The 26,121-nt window shown below is 36.8% G+C and overlaps 2 long non-coding RNA genes across 2 annotated transcripts in view; one reads left to right on the top strand and one right to left on the bottom strand.

The window, feature by feature from the left end:
• Positions 1-692, top strand: part of LOC136839935 (uncharacterized) — a 36,076-nt gene extending 35,384 nt beyond the window's left edge. Inside the window, exon 5 of the long non-coding RNA XR_010853484.1 lies at positions 471-692. This is a non-coding gene — a long non-coding RNA (uncharacterized lncRNA). The remainder of the gene's footprint in view (positions 1-470) is intronic.
• On the bottom strand, positions 446-24,874 carry LOC136839996 (uncharacterized). Its single transcript, XR_010853500.1, has 3 exons — positions 24,612-24,874; positions 17,115-17,302; positions 446-4,929 (listed from the first exon to the last, which is right to left on the bottom strand). It is a non-coding gene; the product is annotated as an uncharacterized lncRNA (long non-coding RNA).
• Positions 24,875-26,121: the final 1,247 nt, after the last annotated feature.

Below are 26,121 nucleotides of genomic sequence, written 5' to 3'. Positions count from 1 at the left end.
AAAGGATAAATGAGAGTATAAGGTTTGTATTTATAACTATTTTTTATGTAAGATGAAGTTCCTGAACCTCCAGTAATAGTGGAGGGTTATGGTCCAATTCCTGTAGAGAGAGGGGGGAAGTAACCAACTTCAAAAATATTTTATACAAATTGGTAAAGGTTGCAGTTAAGGAATCACTTGATACCATCAAGGTAATGAAGTTTACCAGGTGCAAAGGTGAACTTCATCAAGTGATTTGTACATATTTAAACTAAGAGCCTTCATGTACTCTAATAGTGAATTAGTGCATATACAAATAGTGTACATGAAGGCTCTTAATAAACAAAGTTGTTGTAGGGACATTTCCAGAATCATTAAAAAAACTGTAGAATTTGGGTTATGTTGGCATTTGGTCACCTGAACCCTTCATTGCTAAACATTTATTGAGAGGTTATTATATGCTGTACTAATTGGATTTTTTATTTTTGCAGACTTTTGTTACAAAAGACTCCTTGGACACTCAAGAAGAAACCAAATTTTTGAGCCATTGAGAACAACTTTTTGGGCACTCCAGGAACAAAAAACAAAACGTTGAACCATGAAGGACTCACTGGGCACTCCAAGAAGAAACTAAACTTTGAGCCACTAATCCACGGCTGTTATAAAGAAAAATTCTGGATCCTACACTTGTTTGTTTTTTTTTTTTTTTTTTTTTTTTTTTTTTTAAGGAAAAACATTTTTAAGTCAAATGAAACTTACAAAATATTGCATGTAAAATTTACAAAATATCACAAGTGAAAATTTATATAAACGTTTTGTCTGACAAATGTTCAGCATTAATAAAATTCACTTTTACTGACATAACTTCTCGACATATGATGTATACAGTATTATATATTTTTGCATATGGAAGTAACAGTACTTTCCTTATAAAACTTGTAGTGGAAACTACATTGATGTATTATGCTGATGTATTATGCTAAAAACTCGAGTATATATAAAGGTTATGAAAGTTATGAGTCTTAAAAACTAAAATATTCTTTCAGTATATTTTGGACCCTAATTTTTACTAGATGTTGGAAATCTTAGGTTGACTACAAATGCCAGATATTCAGTACAGAGAACCTAAAGACAGAACTCAGTGAAGAATGAGAGAAGTAAAAAAGCCTACATACCCAGCAGACTACTGTGCTTGCATCTCAAGTTCCAAAATATACAACTGACTTTCTCCGAAAATTTCGAGCACTTAATGTTAGTTATTGAACTGGCATAATATTTTATACCTTTTGCTATTGAACTGGCATAATATTTTATACCTTTTGCTGCCATAGCTTAAGTAATCTTGAGCTCTCACAGCTTTATTAAAATATTTTTTTATAGTGAAAATGCACTTCAACACTAAATTCAGTGGGAAGTACACACAAGGTCTAATCTTTCATCTCGTTACGTACACTGCAAGTGCAAGAAAGTAATTTGCTACACAAGCTTACAAAAAGCATTAATTGTGAGGTTGATAACTGCAATTTCCTCAAGCAAGACTGATCACTCAAGAATCAAATCATTAGGAAATAAATCATTTTAAGTACTATAACAGTACTGTACAGAAAAATTCCAGCTAGCTAAAACGCAAGCTGAACATAAAGCTAAACTTCTAAATAGGAAGCTGAATATAACAAATTATGATAGAAATGATAGATTAACACTTACCCGTGGAATTTCCAGACACTGCAAACTTATAAAATACAGAAAATGAGAGAATGATCGTACGAGTATTTAAGGGGATTGCAGCCCATGAAAAGTGAAAGAAATAATTTCAGTTACCCTACACCTTACCAAGGATATGAAAACCCTACACCTTACCAAGGATATGAAAAGTTAAAGAAATAATTATGATTAATTCAGTTATCCTACACCTTACGAAGGATAAGACTTTGCAACAGATGGTAAAGTCAATAAAACTTAATAAAAGCAAAAGTAATACTTCCTAAATAAAAGCTCAGCATAAAATGCCCGCCACAGTTAATCAGCAGTAAAAGAAAAAAAAACAGACTAAATATGTACCTATATCTATAGCAGAGTTATCTCGCCTATTATCTACAATAATACTCTGTTTCCAATGCCAGAAAATTGGATACAAGCACTACAAATGAACTGGAGAACTTTTATGCCTAAATCTTGGGAAAGACTATGGAGTGAATTACTCTATTTCAAATGTTGCAAAACATACTTTGACTAGGTCTACACCGAACAGGCCCTCTCCAAAAAATTGTTTTATAATGCAAGTGCGAGGTTTTCCTCCGGTCACACCTTTCAAACCTTTCGACTATCAAATTTCCCTTTCAACAGTGAATGAACTCATACAGGTCCCAGCGCTTGGCCTTGGGCCAAAATTATATATTCCATTTCATTCCACACTTAACAGGACAAGATCATGCCAAGATTACAAGAAAGTTGCAAGAATAGCAAGTACAACCATACGGTAGGTAATTTTCATAACATCCACGGCCGACGGTAATTCCAGTTTCTTGATTAAACTGTACTTTTACACGTTATACTTTAACAGTTAAATAGACATTAGATTTATCAAAAATGCATCACTTCTGAAAACGTAGCCTGGCAACAAATCGGCATAATAGCTTAATAAGAAGTGGTACTGTAAATGAATGTGTCGGGGCCTGCAGATCACTTTTAGTGAAATAGAAATGAAGAAAGTGCAGTTGAGACAGTGAGCATGGCAAATGAATGGGGTCTGCCAGATGGTCCAAATGATACCCAATGAAAGAGCCTTGAAAAAATCTGGATGACGACAACTATAAATGAAAATTTGGACGAGTTTGTAAAAATATGCTTGTACGTTATCATCACGATAACATATTACTATAACGATGTCAACAAAATTACTCTGAAAAACAGCAAGACTTCGTCAATTAGGCAACCAAACTGGGTACAAGTCAATCCCCACCTATGTTGGGTTTCATCGGCAATTTTTATCGGAAGTATGCAGTGTTAAGGGATTCCCAATGCTAGACATTATGCAAAACTTTTTAACTATTGTAGAAAAAAACTAACAAAACACAATATTACTATTTGCTTTAGATAACTAACGCTATGACATACAGAACAATGGACCAAATGAGGTTTGTATGAGCATCGAGTTGCGCACGAGCCCGTCTAATATGAAACTGAATTATAATGGCGACGTTGGTCACTAGAGCGGAGGAATGGATATGATCACCCTTCAGTGCACCAATAAGTCACCTAATAACTATTTCTAAAATAATGCTATGTTGACTAGGGATTACAGTGATCTCAATTTACATTTCATTGCAATAGTAAATACATTATGGAACCTAACGTATAATGTATTGAACATTAACCCTGCGAATACTATATCCTTTAAACACCAGAATATCTGTTAAAGAAAGTTAATCCTCATTCAACACATATTAGTAAGGTACACGTTTGTTACACTTGTGTTCTGCATTTAAAATTACAATAATACTAATCTCTATTACGTGCCCAAATAAAGAGGAAAAAATTTGCCCACAAAGTTGCAGAGTACTCTTAATTGCATATATGTAAATCTGGAACTCATTTCGGCACTCATCACGTCTTAATTGGTCCATCAGACAGTCCATCCTTTAACCAACTCCATTCTTTGAGGGTCCAACGCTTTACTTATCTGGAAAAATTTGTCTACAGTAGTACTGCTCTTACTACCAAAAACAGGACCGTTGCCATACGGTCCAAAAAGAGTCATTCATTAAGTATAAGGAAAATTCAAGTATTGCCACGATCTGTGATCATAAATTTCTTGGGATTTTGGGGAGGAATAAGAGCGTACGTCTTCATAATTTACGTAACATCCTGAGTGCTCAAGATTTTAGCAAACTTTAGTTAACTCGGGGCAAATGAAAACGGAACATCACCTGTCAAATTCATTGTTATAAAATGTCTTAGTTATTTGTACCTATGCATTCCTTTATCTTTTATTACTGGGATTAAGAATCTTACCTTGAACTCCATACACTTATTTCATACTGATCTGTTTCAGAATATATTTGCGAGTAGGACATAATTTATGGCCGTGGAATCCTAGATAAAGCTAAATATCTGCAATGTCTGTAGACTAACCAAAACTTTACGCTCTTTGCCAAAGACAAATTTAATTAAACTTGTTTTACAAGCACCGAGAATTATATTGTCCAAGCTACGTTATTCATTTAAATGAGACCTTAAATTACTTTGTTATTTCATAAAAACTTTGTTTTTCGGGAGCCTTTGACGCTATAGTATAAAAGAATACATTACCACTGAATTATAGTGATATCGGAAGCTTTAAATCTGATAGTGCTAAATAATGTTACAATTACAGTTCTGATTATTACACACATTATAAATTAAGAGCTGGGGTTGTTTGTATATCCGCGGGACGCGCCTACAGCACATTAACAATACTGTAACTCCAAGTGACAAATTGCATAGAATAAAAGATGTTCAAAGTGCCAAAATCTACCAGCAAGGTAACTTACATGAACAATTTGCGCCAAATGGTCGTTCTACTGAAATGTGTTTCACTATCACCGAGGGATATATTCGTTATCAGTTTGGATGCCTTTTTGACTAAGCTTTGTTATAACTTCAGTAAGTAATTCAGTGCACCGTAAGAGAGACCCATACCGTATTCTGTTCATATGACTACTTACAAAAATACCCAAGTGAAAACTGAGATGAACATGTATAGAAATTTAAACTCTTCAGTTCTTAGCATGCTATGCAGCGAATATATTCTTTTGACTGCTGGTGGGAACCAAGACTGGCAGGTGGAAATTCCAGGAAGCCATCCTTCCTTCCAGAGTTGGCTGAAGTGTGATTTTGTGGTGAGAAATAAAAATCTTCATCTCAGTTACTTGGGCCGAATCGAGAGGTCCACGCCTTTCTAACCACAAACTGAAAAATAATGAGTAGTTAGTGCATCTTTTTTTTTTTTATTGTAGTTATTTTACATATCGCAACTTCTTGAGTCCATCTGTACTACCAATAAGGCACTGTGAGGGGAAAGAATTACCAAATTATATAGTCGAAAACCTTAAGATGAAAAGTAAAGAAAATCCCAATATTGTTTCCACGAAAACTGCTTATAAAATGCTAGATTGTCATGTTGCATTATATTAGTTAACACATGTAGCCCGATTTTGAACTAAAAAAGTGCATAAAAAGACAATCTGGGATTATTAGGACCCTACAACATGGGTTACTTTATCCTTTGTGGTGCCCCATGCTTGCAATGGTTTTCGATTGCTGCTAATTCCTAAATATGAATGCCTGATATCAAAGAGAAATTATTAAAGAAAAATTATTGAAGAAAAATTTGTCTCCTCGTGCCAAATATACACATTTTGTAACATTACTTGATCATTCTAATTTTTATTTAGCTAAGGGCTGAGAAATCTATTTTCTTCATATAGATCTGCAGTCTCTTCGGCAGGCAAGATGATCTATGCATTGCAGTATAAAAACAAGTAGAGATGGCAGGCACGAGCGCGCGCGCACACACACACACACACACACACACACACACACACACACACACACACACACACACAGGGAGGAAATATTGTATGAAGAATGTACAGTACGTAATAGTTATAGGAACAGAAAAACAGCCTTAAGATTTAACCTAATTTACAATAAGTTTTTTACCTATAAATCAGATCCATGTGTTCCAGATTCATTATTCAGTCTGTAAATTTTAGTTCTCATCCTATTACACTGATGACCCAGCCTTTAGAAATGGCAAAACAATCTTAGCGGGGAACTGACTTTAGACCTATTTGCAAATTTACGAATTCCGTTTTCGTAACTGTCATAGATTAGCATTTTTTGACTAGCTTTCAAATAACATCTAAGAAATTTAGCCTTGTGAAATAAGCTTAAGATTTAAACTGTATAAAATCTATTAGGTTCATTAGTACGGTGAAGTTGCTGGCTTATGTTCCAATAATATCAGACAGCAATTGAGTCTGTTTCCCAAACCCCACCCCGCCAACTCTCTCTCTCTCTCTCTCTCTCTCTCTCTCTCTCTCTCTCTCTCTCTCTTTCTCTCTCTGTTTGTTAAAACTGTTGATAAACGTTTCTTTTTACTCTTACGACGGTTAAAACCTTTGGTAAACAAACTTCTAAATTATTAACATGAGAACTTGGTATAGTTTCGAATGTGCTGACTTGTAAGATATCATGTCTTGCTACTAAAATACTTTTGTAATTTTTACTCCTGTACAAAAATGTAACGTTAGTTTCTTTTGCTGTTGTTTGTTTTATTTTATTTATAATTTTTTTTTTTTGCATACGTACCACCAACAACCATAATGACATCTACCACAAAAGCAGGATTCTAAAGCAAGATATGCTGCCACCTAATATATAAAATAAATCCTCTTCAAACACTTTCATTCTACCCATCCACCATAAGTACGATTTCAGACGAGGGTGTTAAATATTGGAAGGCTGAAAGAAAATTAAGGCTGAATCAGATATATCAAACCTGGCAATATCTACTGTCGACAGAAGAAACCAGGCCAGTATTGAGTATGGCCCTTACTTGGCTCCACACATCGTTTGGACAAATCTCTCCTTGTTGGGTATTAAAAATAATGGCTATGAATTCAGGGATCTTATATTTGAAAATTAAAAAATTAAAAATACATCGCATTCTTGTATTTATGGTTACGCAAATAAACTCAAGAGAGAGAGAGAGAGAGAGAGAGAGAGAGAGAGAGAGAGAGACTTACCATCACAATATATTAAAGGAAAACGTACATATAATATCAGAAGAGAAATTGTATTGCAGCTGAGAATGCTTATGTAATAGGTCGTAGAAGCCGGCAGGAATAAGGAAACGAGGGGATTGCCTGTTGCCTGTAGCAGTAAGGATTTTTGAGGAAGGAGCGCGCTAGGCAATCCTGTTTTTATCACTTAACTCCTGAAACTTTACAACGAAAAGCTCTTATACTCGCAAACAAATTTTGTCTTTTCGTATTTCCCCTCCTCTGTATTTCAAACCTAAAATAATTTATTTTAAGAGCAAAAGTCGGTCTTTAACTTCAGAATATGTCTTTCATTCAAGATTTAGGAATGGAATATAGAATTTATGCAAAGGCCAAGCACTGGGACCTATGAGGTCATTCAGCGCTGGAAAGGAAATTCAGAGTAGGTAGCTTTGAAAGGTGCAACAGGGGGAAAACCTCGCAGCTGCACTTTGAAACAATTGTTAGGAGAGGGTGGATAGCGAGATGGAAAAAAGATATGAATGGAGATACTGTAAAAGGATGAAAGGGGTTGCAGCTAGGGGCCGAAGGGACGCTGCAAAGAACCATTAGCAATGCCTACAGTCCACTCAGTGAGGTGCACTGACGGCACTACCCCCCTTACGAGGTTTAATGTTTAGACCATCCTTAAAATGTGTCAGAGATAAAACCAATAAAGATAATTAACATTTATCTAGAAATCTTCCCTTTGTTAGGCAAAAATACCAAGTTCATAACAGGCCTCCCATCTCTTTTAGCTTCTTACCACACTTATGGGCTGAGCCCGATGTTGGCATAAGGCCGGTTCAATCAAAGCCAGCCAACCAACGATTTATCCACTTCACATGAAGCAAAGTTGGCTAACTACAGCCTTAGAGGAAGCCAGTCTTGAAAAATTTTCTAGATTAGGTTCTCATATTCCTTACTAAAGTCATCAATGACTAAAATGACCCTGTTAATTCTGTCTTAAGCTCTTTAAGACAAGGCTCAAATTTCTTTCTCCAAAGCAGTCAGAATTTCTAAATCAACATACTGAAGCGAGTCTTTTTTAACTCAATTTATTATCATTATTTTGCCAAACAGGAAAGTCGTCGTTTTCATAATCAGGATTAATACTGTTCATAATTAGGGGTTAAAACGTCTTCAACGTTACTGATCAGCATTCCGGAGATCAGATGATTCAACCCAGTATTCTCCAGGATAGGAGTACTTGGCAAAACATGAACTTGTGTGCATTCATAATGAATACCCGATCAAACTTCAGGTGTGTGCTCAATATCTGCTCGCTTAGTGGGGCTAATAATAAAAAAAGGATTAATTACCTGTATTTCCCTTTACCACCTCTTACTTCCTCCTAATGAACACCACATTCTTTGGAAACTTGAATTTCAAGTCAATGGTTCCTGTGGGCTTATTCCATATGAATAGGTTTCATCTACTGAATAACAATAATAATAAAATCTGCACATGCTTCCAAACAGCAAACTCAGATACTTTACAATAAAGTCTTTTACCTTTTCTCCAGAGAGGGGTTTTATCGTTTTATTCCCATTCAAACTTCTTGAGAGTGTTTTCCAATAGTTTTCCAGTTGTGAGGAATTGGAGAAATCGCCTTACGAATGCTGTCGTTAGGATGCCAACGGAACGGGCAGAACATTGCACTTTCATAGCCCAGGCACGAGGACATTATTAAAATTACAATGAGCTGGAGAGGACAAGACTTAACCCCAGACAGACATTACGGCCTCTTAAAGTAGGAAACGTTATTAGTGTCGGGAAAAACAGAAGCAGTAACAGAATTCAGAAGCTTGGCAGTACAGTAGAACGAAATTATCACAGTCATATAATCTTAAGATGTTTCCTGAACTTTTCTACGTGACTCCCATTGAAGTTCCGAATGCTGGGGGATCACACAGTATAATTTACAGAAAGATTTTTCTTTCATATAATAGACTTGAGACAAGGTTGGCTGGACATCAAATCTTCATATTCCTAATTATGTCTGATGTTTGCGAACTATGAAAGCTTAGAACTTGATTTCCTGATCCATGCTTCCAGTCCTCCTAGTATCATTTACTTGCACAGCTACAGTACTCTTGATCATTGTGTGGAAGTGAACATTACTTCTCCGTATTCTTTCACTTAAAAGAGCAAACAAAATTTACTGCTCGGTTTTATAAAGAAAATTCCTTTGTCCACAGCAGTAACAGTTGAGGTTAAGCAAATCTAAAAAAGCAAACTATTTCCGTAGTTTCTAATGTAATCACGTCACATTGTGGTTAAAAGTCAGCACTGAAGATGTACTTTCGAAACTACCTTATATGTTGAAAGTTTCAGATCAGTAATGTTTAGCCTGTACTCTGAGATAATTGATACATATTGCCTATTCTTTAATAAAGTCGTATAGCGGAATTCAAGGGGCTGGAGAATAAGTATGCACATCGTATACTGTGATGAACTGAATGATTCATATACTGAGATTTCTTTCATCCTCTAACTCCGGTTTCGCTTCTTTTGAAAAAAGTGAAGGAGGCCTTTTCAAATTAATAAACTCATTCAAAAGATCAATGACAGAGAATTACTGAAGACAAAACAACTTTGAAAATGATTCAATTAAGTTAGCTGAAGCTTAATAAATGATAAAGGCTCGGTTAAAGAGCAGGTTTTCGAGAGGATGATCGTACAAGACATTTTACGCAAGCCCAGAAAACACAGAAACTCTTGTTGGTACACATTTTATAGTATCTAGCGAAAGGAATCAAACCGCCGGTAACTTCAATCGCAGGATGCTTTGAATAGAGAGATTCAAGTTAGTAAAGAGGTTTCAAACAAAATTTCCTCGCCTAAAAACTGGGGTGACCCAGAGACTAAATTTGGTAGAATGAAGGCATCAAGTAACAAAATTTGGAAAAACTTTGTAAACATACTGATGACCGGTGTTAACTTTATTTTTGGGATTTGGAGGGATTTGGCGTTATGCTTAATATTGTTACACTCTTGTATTAAACCTGTAATTTTTTCTATTTACTATTTTAGAATTTTGTAGTTAACCTCCATGTATGACATTCACTCCAGTGCATTTTATGCGAAAGAAAGCATATATAAATATTAACCACCAAAACATATTCTTTGACTTATTCTCAGTCGAGCATGTCAGTTAAAAAGACTGCACGGCTTCTAGTTTGTACATTTAAGCAATGCCTTAATTAGCCATGACCTTGAAACTGGTCGATTTAAATTGTTTAAGGATAATCCCGTTTCAGGAGATGGTAAACAATTACTTTTCATTACAGTTATCAATAAAACCACGGGATACCAACTCTAAGTTAAATGAATGCCCCTCGGGATGACACCATGCACCGTACTTATTCATTTTCCCTGAGGACTTTGAGATTCATAGAGCATCTCAATAATTCTCTGGAATATCCAGCCTCGTCTGCTCTTCGATTGTCTCGTAAAGAGCCATTTATCAGTATTCGCAACGGCACTAGTTTTTCAATTAGAGGTTCAGTACAGAAGCCTAATATATAAGTCTATACCCACATTTTACCTTCGATAATAATCATACCCATTATAGCATGCCTGGAACTATTCGTTACCGACTATATTTTTTTTTAAGTTTTCAGGAGTCTGAGCCATTCCTTTAAGTAATAATTCGAGCCGTAACAGGTTGTTTAACTTGCATACGATTCGTGCCCATGTATTCGACTCTCAGTGGCAATGCGTCCATAACGAAAGCCGAACGAGATACGATTAAATGTGAACAAAAACATGTATTTTCAAGGCTGAATACTGCTAACATGAACTGACCTTGTCATTATGTTGTATATATCATCCAAAGAACGCAATAACGACTCCTCTCCTAGCACCATCAAGCACAAGCAGTTTACAATAACATTATTCCCACATACAAATACCAATCACGAACCAGTGACACCTATAAAAGGCTCACGCTAGACTAATGTTCTTTAGGTTTAAAATCATTCCAGTCAAGAATATAACAGAAAAGAGGGAATTCTATGCTCTAATAAACTCGCTGGAAGGACTGAAATGATTAAAAGGACCAAAGTCATAATGTTCTTTAGTTATTCTGAGCATACAAAGTGTCTTTGAAGTTCAGTATAACGTCTATCTGCCATTGCTCAAAAAAATTCGTAGGCTTCATCTATAAGCGAAAAAGGGAGAATATGGAAAACCGACCACTCACTGCCCTCCAACTCAAGGACTGCGCAACAAGCGATTTGTCTGCATAAACCAGTTACTAGGAAAATGAAATTCTTTTATATACATCCTTTTTCCAATGCTTCTAGCGGAAACTATGATAAAAAGCTATTGCTAGGAGAACAAAATGAAGAACCTTGATAAAGCCATGCATTTAATAATGAACATGAAATTGACGAACTTGGCAACTCAACACTTAAATTAGAATAATGTGGGAATACTACCATTGGTCCAAGTACAGTTTCAAAAAACGCCCATGATCACACAATCTGGAAAGTTATCTCTTGATTCCCTAGCATTTTGTTGGACGTGAAATCAGGGCAAGAAAAAAAAATAGGATAAGAATTCCCTCAATCGCCACTGGGCCACCAATCATTTTATATCTGCAGAATCGATTCTCAGTGAAACTTACAAGGCCAATCAGTTTGACACGAAATCCTATGAATCCAGGTAAAATAGCCACACGTAAAAAAAGTCACAGAAAAAAAGTCACATTGATCTTGACTATTCACCCCCCAGGGTTTTTAACCCCTATGCATCCACCTTTGCGGCGTGTTTAGTACAAGCCCGTTGGGTATTACCGAAAAAAAATATATATATATATATATATATATATATATATATATATATATATATATATATATATATATATATATATATATATATATATATATATATACTATACATATCATAAAGATAATGACCCCAAAGAAATATTAGTCCTAGATAACGAAACCTGAAAACCCTTGGGAGTCACCATCTAGGAAAAATCCAAAATATTTTCTTTTTGATTACTTTAATTGCTTTAATTAATGTGACTTTTTCCTGTCTCTTTTGTTCCTAGCCAAAATTGTGATTTTTTTTTCCTGTGACTTTCGTTCCTAGCCAAAATTGTGACTTTTTCCTACGACTTTTGTTCCTAGCCAAAATTGTGACTTTTTTTCCTGTGATTTTTTGTTTCTAGCCAATATTGTGTTTTTCTCTGTGACTTTATTACCGGCCACCAAATCCTACTACAAGACAAAAATACTTTGAAAAAATTGACCAGCTACCCCATATTTTCAAGCAATGAGCATTAATACTTGATGTTTCTGTTATGCTAACGTTTCCTGAACAAATAACACAGAAGCAAGCGCTAGCTAGATACCAGTCAATTGGAAAGGGTCAACAAAAGGGATGGAGTTCGTCTCCCTTACAAAACATTCAAATGGCTGGATGAACATTCTAATGGTACTCATTCTTGGTTCATTTTCCTGTATGTAAACAGCAAAGCGGAGCTTTTGTTTCTGTACAAAGAAATTACAAAATATTCCACTTTCATGGACGTAACCACACTATCTTTTGAAGACTATGATAGTAAATACCCATCGGTGCCGTCTATGAACAATCTCCTGAGAGAGAGAGAGAGAGAGAGAGAGAGAGAGAGAGAGAGAGAGAGAGAGAGAGAGAGAGAGAGCGAGCTCAAACGTAGTCTGTGGCATTAGTTCATTACCTCGCTTGTCTGGAGCGGAGATGAAAAATTAAGCCCTTTTGACGTTAACTGCGCCAATCATCCAGAGTTGTGGCGCTATGATGGCTCCCATTTTGGATTTGGGGTTTCATATAAATTTTTCTTAGACCAAGCTCACTGCTGTTACAGTGCGGTAAAGTCTCATTGATTCTCGACATGAGGCCGGTGTATATCGCACTTTTTTTTTTAGTAATGATGAATATCTTCGTGGAATCGAGCGTCAGCTAATTTTTCATTAAGAACTGAAGCGCATCAGAAAGGTTCTCTTTAAGTTCCCAATAATTTGAAAAATATTACAGAAAAATGTAAAAGAAAAAATTCACGATGTTCTGCGTTATAATCACAAAACATTTTGGCTCCCTAAATCGGATCTTTCCTAGATTAGTGACACCTACGGGTTTTAACCTAGCTTGTCTCCACCTTTGCGGCGTGTTTATTACAGTCTTGTTGGGGATGACCGTAAAAACATACAAAAGACTGTAAATATCATAAAGATAATGACCCCCAAGAAATATTAGTCCTAGATAACGACCCCCGAAAACCCTTGGGGGTTACTGTCTAGGAAAGATCAACTAAATCTCTTCAGAGAAAAATTAAAAAATAACAGATGTAATGGTCACATTTCGTTATTATCTACGAAAGGTATGATTACGAAAATCTTTCAGAGAAACCAGCAAAATTCGCTCTCCCGACGGTTTGTTAACCTATCGTCATAAAACGCTAAATGGCCGTTAATTAAAAAGATAGCAGAGGGCATTTCTTTTACATACGAACACTTATGACGTCACATGACTATACTGAACGACCTACCTCATGAACTTTTCAAGCTAACAAATATTTTCATAGCAGGCATTTCCATTTTGAACTTCGAATGCAGGCATGAAGCAAGGTATATAACTGCACAAGAATGTGCAGATTTCGAATCCACGTCAAATTCCGTACCAAAATAGTATACGAAGTTGAGCGGTTGATTTCTGTCAGTCCTGCTCGTTTCGGCCGCAAGTCATTTAAGCCGTAACGCCCAAAACAGCGAAAGACGTTATGCTTATGGTATTTACCATCATTATTTTATGTTTTACGTAAATCCCCAACGGGCTGGTACCAAACACGGAGCCCATTTTGCACGTAAACGTGCTTGCGTCCTAAATGACCTACGGCCGAAACGACCCGAACGCTATTGCTTTATCGTTCCTGGTGATGGAGATAAAAAACAAAGAGAAATACGACTATATCCCATGTAATAAAAAGAAATAGCTTGTAGGGTAAAAAAAAAAAACACGACACTTCAACGAAATGCTTGGTATAAAAAGAGGGCCTTGCACCAATTTATTTTGTTCTGCCATTACCTGCAACTTAAATCTTTTTGATAGCTAGAAAGACTGGTGTGCGAACATGCCAGTTTGGATCATGAATCGTCAACAGTCAGGGTAAATTGTTTACAAAAAAAAAGACCTTTGATGAAAAGTGGAACAATAAATTTCCATGAAAAAAAGGAAAAAAAATGTGAACTTTAAACGAGAGAGAGAGAGAGAGAGAGAGAGAGAGAGAGAGAGAGAGAGAGAGAGAGAGAGAGAGAGAATTATAAAACTTCACGTAACCCCTTCCAGATCATTCTCAAACTACAAACGTTCCCTACCAAACTTTCTCTTTTTTTACACGTTCTGAATGTATATCTTATTCAGTTGTTCAAAGTTATCCCATCAGTACTATATCTAAACGGCTGAAACAAAAAAACAAAAAAAACTGAGAAAGGTTGGCGGCAGTTCCCTGCAATGTAATGTAGGGAACAGAGTAGATCATTTTCATCCTGTAAACCACTACAATTTATATAAACACCTTCAGTCTACCAAAAGGTGCTTAGCCGAATGAAGGTACTTTTCGGGAACTGACAAACGTCGCTTGCCAATATCGATGTCCTCCTGAGATCGTAAATCTGGACCCAGAAACGCCACGTGAAGAAAGCACATTTTGTTGTTACACAGGAATTTCCACGTTGCTAACTGAAGTGAAGTAATTCATGGAATGATGACTGGTGCGCAGTTATTAGTTTAGATAGTTCATTTGCGAAAATCTTAAGATGGCTAATTACAGTAATAAAAAATTAAAAAGAATTGAATTCTCAAGTACGTTTAACATTTGAATGATTGAATAAATCTCATGTTCATTTTCATGTAATGAGGACTCAGGCGGCGTTGACTGTTATACACGTCTCTTGACTTCGCATCGCGCTTAAACACGCTAAACGTCGTTGATCAAACTGCCATGTCTCTGTAGTAGCAATACAATCCCTCAATTTTTACGTAAATCAAAAGTTTATATCGTGGAGTCTTCTGTATACACTCAAGCTAGAAAATCGAAGGCAATATTTAATTCTGCTTGATTTGATTATAAATACTCTGCTTGTGACAAACCGCTTGATAGAAACCGTTGTTATTGGGAAATGGTTTCGTAATTACAGACACGTAGTATAGTTAGAGGAGTAACGGTAAAACTAACACACCCCTGGTTCCTGTGCTGGTGCTGTTTAGAATTCCTGATCTGAAGCTCTCGAGGAGATCATGTCCGTTTGTCTTCAAATGCAGAGACCTGCTGAGCGCGATAACGACGTCGAGGAGGTGCCACGAAAATAGGGCCCGAAGCTGGGGGTCCTAAAGAGGATGAATGAGTGGCCGCCAAAGCAACAAATTAACAAAACCTACATGTACAGTGAGAAATGTCAAATTTCACGTGTTTAGATAATCGCCTCGAGCGGAGGAATCTACCACGAGATCATCACAGCTTGAAGTGCTTGAGATCTTATATCAAACACATGGAAAAAGAGGAAAAGGTCGTCCAGTAATAAAAAAAAAACGGGAGATTGTGTCAAATGAAGGCAATGCTAATATAAATAAATCACGGATACGATAAGGATGACCAAACAATGGTCATCCTAATCAATATGCGACCAAGCCTGTTTCGGCAAAAAAAAAAAAATTTTTCAGCACCACAAAAACAAGGTCCTGATTATTTCCCACTGTCAAATTTCTTGAACTTTCCGGGATGATCCAAATAACGAAATTGCCCAGCACAAAAGATGTTGTATTAACAGGTAAAACTCTAATGGTCAGAGTAAAGGCTAACAATGTCTATGAAAACTCCTGCGTAATTATGTTGAGAGAGAGAGAGAGAGAGAGAGAGAGAGAGAGAGAGAGAGAGAGAGAGAGAGAGAGAGAGAGAGAGAATTTTGTGGCAAAGCATTAATAATTATGAAACCTCTGTAATTTAATAAACTATTTGAAAAAAATACATATACTATAAGAGGTGGTCTGGCTTAAAGAATTCTTAGAAAAATGACTGTCTCGGGAAACAACAAGAAAAGGCTATCGAGATGAATTTTCTTGGCACGAGAGAAATGACTTTGAAAGGGAAACTCAGTAACCTCATTGACCGTGCCAACGATTTAGTCGTCCGTATGGTTAAAACCAAGATTAATAGAGTGCTCTATTAATTCTGGTTAAAACTAACTTGTATCAACATCCACACTAAATGCAAACAACTAGCCGAGCCAATAACGTCATGTTGTTCAGCTCAAAAATTTTCCTTTCAACGAATGCTAAATGACCAACATGCTTCCGCGTCCAGACAATTTTTAGCTTCCATTTAACACGAGCTGATGCAACTAAATTAACTCAAAACTACGAGGAACTTTCAGGTGAATTGTGCGAAACAGTCTATGCACTTTAAGTTCCTTTGTAAAATTTAAACGCAAATAGCCTATTCATGCGACATGTATAAAAAATATATATACACATTTTCATACCACCAGTTTTCTAGATGGTAGTTTCTCCCTTGCCTTTCTGCAGTAATAGCAGGGCTAATTTAGCAGGGCAATCTTCAATTTTCAAAGCATATAAACAAAAATATATTCTCTAACTACCACCGGTTCCCTAGTACTTTTCACTACCCGGTAACTTTAAATTACTGTCAGTACCCGTTAACATTATCAATACAACGAGCACTACATTAAAATGTCGTATCCAAAATCTTACGTCTTTGGTGATATAACGAGAACCACCACCTTCCCCTTCAAATGTCAAATGGCATTATACGATATATACTCTTTCTTACAAAGTTTAACGTGCGGGTGGCAACGATGTACAACGGTATGTTTAGGAATCTCCGTAACTGCCTGGCATTCCGCTCTCAGCAAAATCTAAATTAAATAGCCTGAGTAACACTTAAGATATCAACAAAGAGTATGGCAATCACACAACTTTATGACTGATCAATGATGACCAAACGGCAACGAGTAGGTAATATTCACTTTAGATTATACGTTAAAACACTCAATTTCCAAACTGGCCTAAGGTGTCACAGTAATAACGGGGCTGAAGAGTGATCACAACTTTGATAAGAAGACACTGATAAATACCATAGCATGTGCATGCTATTTCCTTTTCATTCAGATGTATATTTCTTAAATTAGTGATGGTCAATTTTAACCCAGTGTAGGTGTATGCTTTACCTTTCATTACGCCGGATTGTAGGATTAAGTTACTGTATTTGTTTCAAAGATAAATAAATAAAACTGAATATAACTTCTAAAAATTTCTCCTCACCTTTGTCACCGGCAGCTGGGTAAATCCTTCTCTCTTGCATCCCAGTTCCTTTAGTCCCCTTATGTCCCTGTATTGTGAATTTTGGATCGCCGTTGTAGATTTCTTCGCATCCCACATATTCGGAATCAATGCTGTTTCTGTTGGTCCCATTCAGATATAACAGTGACATCCAATGTGACGTTTCCAACCTAACAAAGAAATGTCCACAAAATTAATTCATATATAAGCACACATTGTTGACACAATCAAATACACTCCTTACAGAATGTTACTAATAAGTTTAAAAGCAAGTGCTTAATGCCTATTATTTTTAAGACAAGCTTCAATAGTCACTATCATTAAGTATCAATATTTTACCACTAGGCTACGATTTCCATTCGACATCTACCAGGACTGCAGCAAGCATAATGATTATTGTAGCGTATTTCTTCAGAAAAAATGTTCCTAGTACTCAAAATATTAACTTTTTGGCCTTGCCATTAACTATCTTGATAAGCTGGCTGAAAAACTACAGTAAGTGGACCCATAAAAAAAATTTCATGGCACAGCTAGAATTAAATCATATTTATGACCAAATTTTATAAAATATGTAGACTACTATAACGGTTTAACTCTTTAGCTTTCTGCTTTCGGTAAAAACGAGTCTCAAGAAACCGTGCTTTAAATTTTGGTAATAATCAGTTGTTAATATGAAAACTACACAATTTCAATTGTATTTTAACATACAATTTTATCGAGTCCGTTTGTGACAAGAACCTTGCCGATATGCTAAACATTCCAAATTGCCTATTTAAACTATACCTAAGCGACTAGACTGTCTAAAGAAACTTTTGGCGTGTTTGAAGAATAAAATCGTTGACTACAACATTACAAATCGAAGCATTTAGTAAGTGATGAAGACTGCAGTAAGTGGACCCATAAAAAAAATTTCATGGCACAGCTAGAATTAAATCATATTTATGACCAAATTTTATAAAATATGTAGACTACTATAACGGTTTAACTCTTTAGCTTTCTGCTTTCGGTAAAAACGAGTCTCAAGAAACCGTGCTTTAAATTTTGGTAATAATCAGTTGTTAATATGAAAACTACACAATTTCAATTGTATTTTAACATACAATTTTATCGAGTCCGTTTGTGACAAGAACCTTGCCGATATGCTAAACATTCCAAATTGCCTATTTAAACTATACCTAAGCGACTAGACTGTCTAAAGAAACTTTTGGCGTGTTTGAAGAATAAAATCGTTGACTACAACATTACAAATCGAAGCATTTAGTAAGTGATGAAGACTGCAAACGTCAAATATTCATAATTTTAATTTTTTGTTACCCAAACATTCTTCATTTGATATTCTATTTTATGCAGTACAGAAAACGTCAAAACTATTTTCATGTGACTTGAAATCCTCCGTACAGTGGAATGCAGTGTAAGTATCGATTTACTTGGGGCGGGCGGGGGGAGGGGGGGAAACCCCGCGGGCCAGGTTAAAACACGGCTTCCGAGGTTAGGTTAGGTAAAGGTCAGTCTGGTTAGGTCTTATTTCCTCTGAAGTGCCCACTAAGCCTATAGTGGTCCTGACCGCTTACTATGAATTCGCTCCAATGCAAGTTCCGTGTTCTAGTCCTTCAAGTTCCGTTTGGAGGCTATCCTAAAAAGTACTCGTATGGCCGTCAAAAGCTCTTGGAAATTTGATATGGTGTCTTAAAAAACCGAAGCCCAAAATATAAATTAAAACTACCTTAAAAGGTAAACATTTACTTTATAGAACGACACATTACTACATTATTGTACACAATTTTCCAGGTTTTATGTTGCTCATTTGATTGCCTAGTCTCTTCACAAACAAACTTGGAAACGTAAAGGAAAAAGTTAGGAAGCATTTAAAAAAAATGGGAAGCTTATCAAATTTGAAAGTGTTTAGCCTGATGAACCAAACATGGGTCAATAGGAAGGCCTTCAAAATAAAAACGGAAAGCCATAGTAGCATGTTGAACATGATTTAATAAGGGCATCTCCATTTTCTATAAGATTACTGTATTAATCATCACAACCATTTTCATCGGCTAATATTATGGCACACTTTCCGGATGAAATACTGTGTTGTACTACACAGGGGTAGAAGAAATATGTGAGAGTTCGCTTACTTCCTGCATGTCTTTTCTTTCCCATTTCCCCAGTTAGAACCCCTAGGTTCAGGAACAGGCTACTAACCATTAAAGTGCGTAATAATATCACTTATTCGAAGCATTATTAAGCATTGCAAAATATACTTCTGCCTACATATTTCTCCTACATACAGGAGCATGTGTCATAACTTGAGATAATGTACCGTCAAATGAAATTGAAGACTAGGGTACGGAAAACTCGTGACTACACGTTAAGGGGCAAACAAGAAAAAAATTAGGTTTTATTAGGACGGTGAAACTGGTAACAGTTCATGTGTCTGTTATGTTCAGTAAGCTTATTCCAACTTTTGTTATACACTCTCACCACTACTTACTTTTAATTGTTGAAACTTAAAAATAGTAGGTATTTCAACCTGCCTCAAGAAAATAGTGAGTTAATTTCACAGCACAATATCGGAAAAGCTAACGCATGTTTGTCTCGAGTGAAGGTATCACGTTCTATTAATTTTTGTTCTTCGTCGCCCTCAGTTTATTAAATAGGCCCCTGTTCGTCGGTTAAAAGTTTATAGTTTGCCTAATTTTTTCTGCAGTTCAGCCTAATTAGGTGAATACGTTGTAAGCGCACACGGGAATAAAACCAACATTTCCCTTCACATGCATGAGTGCACGGACGTTACTGTTATACTGTATATAGCCTTTCACTGAGGTTCGAGCTGAAGCCCTCGGTTATAGTTGCAACTAGTAGTTACATTCCGTGGTTGTATTTTGTTTCGACTCGTAGGACTAGGTATAATTTCACTGTAAACTTAAAGTATCACGCTTTGTGGCTTACTGGAAAACATGCCGCTAATTCATTTTAGAGTTTAACACATTCCATAAAGGTTGAATGTAGCGGAACACCGAGAACTCGATTAAAGTTTAATTAAGAGCTTTCCGGATAGAATGGTACTAAGTCAAATTTTTCAGTAACACTAAAGACTGGGAAATTTGCTGAAAGCAGTTCTTATCGCTTGTTTATTTCTCACCCAGAGCTAGTGGATTTTGTAAGAACTTGGACTGGACGTATATTACGTTTTGTCCAAAATGAATTAGAAAATGGTGTTGATGACAAGTGCACCATCTCTTCACTGCATATCGTATAAAGTTTGGAATAGCAACACTGGAAAACAATGCGATAAAGAACATGAATTTTGGAAATAAATAGAATTTCTCTGAGCTTGTTTTCATTGCTGAAGTGACTCAGAAAATAAATGAAGATACAAGTATACCTTAGTTTAACCAGACCACTGAGCTGATTAACAACTCTCTTAGGGCTGGCCCGAAGGATTAGATTTATTTTACGTGGCTAAGAACCAACTAAGCATTCCTTGTGGTCATGGTAATTATGCGCTGCCTTCGTTAACTAAATTGAATTAAAGTGAATATGTGTGTCCGTTAATGGTTAAATTTCTAACAGTTAAGAGCAAATCATCTTGGTTCAGTGGTGAGGCTTTGGAGCTCAAGATGTGAAAAAGCCTCAAGTTTGAATTATCTTTTGAAAGACCGAAGAGAAACTTCAGTATTCAGGAATTGATACAGCTGTGCAGGAACTACAAAATTATTCACAATCCAGTGGAACTGTTGATGATTGCATGTCAAAATACTGTGTACAGATTGGAAACCCATATTCATCTGATGTAATATTGAAAATAAAGAGTACCCCAAGGAAGTGTTTTAGGTCCATTACTGTTTTAGATTCATAGGACTAGACTGTCAAACGTGCTACAGAGGCAACGGGTGAAGTTCATGACATTGATGGATGAAGACTAGACTGTCAAACGTGCTACAGAGGCAACGGGTGAAGTTCATGACATTGATGGATGACAAGCAATCTGCTCTTCCATATACGACACCGAGAATAAAAGTTAACATATAATATTCTAACCAATGCTAAGGAATGGGTAGCATATAATCAGCTAAACCCAAATGAAACTATGATTTACGTCGATGGGAAAGAAAAATAATTTAAACCTCGGTGATATTCAGAATCATAGTAAGTCTCTGATTTAGGTCTGCTGCAATACTGCGGTCCTGGTCGTTTCGGCCGTAAGTCACTTAGGCCGTAACATCCAAAACAATGTAAGACGTTATGTTTATGGTATTTACCGTTATGTTTATGGTATTTATCGTTATTACTTTATGTTTTACGTACATCCCCAAGGGGCTGGTACTAAACACGGCGCCCATTTTGCACGTAAACGTGCTTACGGCCTAAATGACTTACGGCCGAAACGACCCGAACTCCAATACTATGTTCAGATCAGTAATAATTTAAAAGTTCTATTAACTAACGTATAGTTGCCATTAACAGAATGGACTAATACAATTATCAGTTTATTTGAGATGCAACATAAGCAGCTACAAAATATGCTAAATAGGACGGCAATGAAGGGTTTCGCACCTCGGGAAGGCAGTACTCTTATTTGAGTTGCACTGGCGACCTACCAAAGTTAGAATAATGTCCGAAATACGTTATGACTCTAGCTGGATGTCCTCACCATAAGTTTCACTGTGCAGTGAATGGAGTCGGCATATGACTGGCTAAAGATTGTTTCTAGTAATCTGACCCAAGATGTACTGACAATTTTAGTTTTGCAGCCTCCATATTTGCAGCCCAAAGACTGTTCAGTAATCTCCCACCAACTTGACTGAAAATACAATATTTCGGGAAAGAAGATTGGGTTGTTATAAAGGCGCAGATCTCACACTTATGGGGTAATCCGCATGATTCTTTCAATGCGTTTATTATCATATGAGTATATCAAATGAATGGCAGGTCCTAAATAGCGCTTCCGGTTCACTGGCACCGGATACGAAGTCTACTACAAGCAGAACAAGTTCAGGTTAAATGGGCGACTAACGTGTTAACTCGATCGATATAGCTCAAGCGTGTTTAGCTTATTAATACTAGTATATCTTCTAACATAATGAAATACGGAGAAGTTCTGACGGTGCAAATGTTTTATTGTTACTGATATTTAACTCACGATTTTTATCAGTGTTCATTACCAGTCACTGACACTTAACTACACTCATCGTTTTTCTCGTTAACTGTTTATTGCCACTAGAAAATTGTCAGTTATTTATTTATACTGTTAATCTGTGTTTTGATTCGAGTTTTCTTCAACTCCAACTTCCCATAGTTCAGTTAAGCATGCCGCAAAAAGGGCGACGGTAATGTATTAGGTTCTCGTAAATACTTTTTTTCAAAATAGTGCCTTGAAAAAAATAAAATAACATCGATGTACTAAGATCTACATCTGTCTCCTAATTATTCGAAAAGCCCGAACAGTCAACCAGCTTCCATCACCTCACGAATTGAAAATGTTCCCGTGCAGTAATAATTCTGGAAACCACTTATGGTCACTAATTTAATGGTTTTTTTTATCACAGAAAGGTTAAAATCATCCCATGACCCACTGCTTGTCAGTGAGTAAGAGCCTGGCAACTTTAGCGATGTCGTTGACAAATTAGGGGATTAATTACATGCATCGGTATACAAGAGGGCTAATTTCGACCTTATAGCCAAAGGTTTCAAAACAAAATGAAAAACCGCTTCCGTTTCTTAAGGGTTCCTGGCATAATAATGGTATTGCTGGCAACTTAAGAGCCACTCGTTCACAAAGCATCTAGCACTCGACAGTAACCCGCAAGTAATGCAGCAACTCCAATAAAATCGACCTTTCACTAACCTGAGGAGCATGCGGCCGTATGATCAACATACACGTAAAAGGGGCGGAAATCTAAACTAAAGTAAAACCATCTTCTTTGAATAGTCCCTGTGTCACTATAAATCAGTCCACTTCGCAAAACCGTCCGGGTTCCAAGATTTCATGAATGGCGAATGCAACGATCACCCGAGGGAACACACCCCAACACCACCCCCTGTTGATTCAGGTCCTGGTAAGCTTTACTTTAATTAAAAAACGGTGCTATAAGAATGGAAGAAAGTTGCTTAAAATTGGCGTAAACGAAGCTTCCAGCCTCAATAACTCTGAAGCCACGTGGACGGAATGGGATATAGAATTTACGCCAAAGGCCAACGCTGAGACCTATGAGGCCATTCAGCGTTGAAAAGGAAATCAAAAGCAGAAAGGTTTGAAAGGTGTAACAGGAGGAAAACCTTGCAGTTGCACGATGAAAATTATGAGGAGGGGGTGGATAACTATGCATACAGAGAATATGTGTAGGAGGTACAGTAAAAGGAATGAAAGGGGTTGCAGTTAGGCAAAGGGACGCTGCAAAGAACCTTTAGTAATGTCTACAGTGCACTGCATGAGTTACACTGACGGCACTATCCCCCCTGCGGGGTGGAGCCATCTGAAGACAAACCTGCCTATGAAAAACTGATCTGCAGGAGAACGGCTGTATGACACACACAACCTTTTATCATAGGAACCTATACAAATCATAAACAGAAAAGACACACATCAGTTAAGTAGAACTAAATACTCACATTACCATTCCAAAAGAATGTAGCACCGTGCACAGATGTCCCCTTTAATAACTGTCAGCAAGGCGAACGGGCACATCGACATGAAACTCTCCATGCGAGGGCAGCAATGACAAGTCATGTCTTTTTACAGCCTCGTGCAAACGCTTACTGGTCCGGCATTCGTCAGTCTATGAACATATTAATTTTAAAGTTCATGATGAAAAAAAAAATACTTTGCCGAAAAATTTCACTAACGCTAAGATTAAACTTGATTCGTGTCTCTAGAGAATAACAGAATATTTAATATGTAAAACACATTACTCTACTATTTACGCTTCCAATCTCAAAATTTCTGATGGCCCTCCTACCGGCTCTCATTTTGGGTGGTACATTGGGGGAACCCTTCTTGGTTGTCTAATAATTAAGAGCTACTTTTCGTGAATACCGGCCTTCGGTACCACTACTGTTGTTCAATAAACTAAACAATTTTTATTCCACAGTTTTTGGTGTCTTTTGCACTCGGAAGCAGAAGAATACCGGCTTTAAGATACATTTGTAACTGGTAACGAAAACAGCAATTGATTTGCTTTATGTTGGGTTTGCAAGAAACATACCGTACACTTTAAAACGAAAACACTGCAATGGCGAGATTACAACTGCAATTTTACTTTGCCACTACTCACGAAATGACCAGAGTGATCGCTGCTCGCCAGCACATGCCCAAGAGAATGGATGGCTTTGATACACAAGAAAATGAAAAACTACCGGCCTTCCGACAATTTTCATCTATAGTAAACATTTTGTTGATCTGCACTACAGATTGCAGGTACCTAATAGAAATGATTAGCAAATACTTTCGTCAAGCTGAAAAATCGAAAATTTCCCTAACTATACCTTGACTTCCTCTCGAGACTCCAGAAGATGTTTGCACAAAGACATTTTCACTAAGAATGACAAACGATTTGCTTGTTCCAATAATATTCAAAGAACGCCTCCTGTTTTTTTTTTTCATTTGTCTTTATTTTCCCGTTCATTTTCATTTATCCTTGATATCTGTTTTGTTGGCTGTTTGTTAGAACTTTCAGTGATTAAACAAGAAATAACGAATTACCATTACACAGCAAGATGCTCGTTGTCTTTTTAGTTTTGTTAAGATATACTCTCGAAATAAATGGCTTAGGGAAGGGTCACTGCTCATTTTGGGGGAGAGGGTGGGTTGTGTATAAAACTATGGCTAAACTTGTTAACGAGATTCTTAACTAAGTGTTTGAAGTAAACAAAGAGAGAGAGAGAGAGAGAGAGAGAGAGAGAGAGAGAGAGAGAGAGAGAGAGAGAGAGAGAGAGAGAGAGAAACTAATCTACATATCACTCATTTACGTGAGAATAGATCACCTAGCGTTTAGTAGTATCTACAGTATAGACTATGAAAATTATAATAAGTTTTGCTCAGACGTATCAACTACGGATGTACACTTGCGCTGTAAGAGATCGTTCCAGCAGGGGAATAGTGGCATCAGTGCGCCCCACGGTAGGCATTAGTAAAGGGAGTTTGCAACGTCCCTTCGGCCCCTAGCTGATCCACATTTTAAGCCTTTACTTTAATTAACCCTATTCTAGCTTCCTTTGTTCAATCTTGTCCAACACCTCTAACTTAGTGCAACTGTGGGATTTTCTCCCAGTTCCAGCTTTGAATTCTTGTATTTTATTTCCTTTATTTTCTAGGTCACTTTCGGCCAGCCCTGTAAGAGCTGAAAGTCAGCTCAGTGGTCTGGTTAAACTACTTTAATACTACTCTAGGTCTCTTTATCTTCCTGGCCAACCACTCCAGCTAATCTTTTCACTCTTAAGTGCTGAATGCCCTTATACATCAATCAATCTAAGAGATCGTGTGCATACTTGAGCGTTTTATATTTAACTAAGGATTAACAGCAATAATCCTGATTCAACTTAGCACCACAATCGACGAACTCTTAGTGTTTGGATTAAGTTAATTTTAACTAGAAAGAGGTTTTTCCAAGGTTGTGTGAATTGAATAGAATTGAATATAGAATTTAGGCCAAAGGCTGGGACCAATGAGGTCGTTCAGCGCTGAAACGGAAATTAACAGTAAAAGTTTGAAAAGTGTAACAGGAGGAAAACGTCGCAGTTGTACTATGAATCAATTGTCAGGAGAGGGTGGAAAGTAAGATGGCAGAAAGAGAATATGAAAGGAGGTACAGTAAAAGGAACAAATGGGGTTGAAGCTAGGGGCCGAAGGGACGCTGCAAAGAACCTTAAGTAATGCTTACAGTGCACCGCATGAGGTACACTGACGGCACTAGCCCCCTGCGGGGTCCAAGGTTGTGTAAATACTGAGTATTTGTTACATTATACTCTTTTTCATCCGTTGTTGTGGTAAATAACC

The sequence above is a fragment of the Macrobrachium rosenbergii genome, chromosome 1, assembly GCF_040412425.1.
Source record: "Macrobrachium rosenbergii isolate ZJJX-2024 chromosome 1, ASM4041242v1, whole genome shotgun sequence".
In the NCBI taxonomy this organism is placed as follows: Eukaryota; Metazoa; Arthropoda; class Malacostraca; order Decapoda; family Palaemonidae; genus Macrobrachium; species Macrobrachium rosenbergii.
Note: the sequence above shows the minus strand (reverse complement) of the source record. Positions and strands in the feature narration are given on the sequence as shown.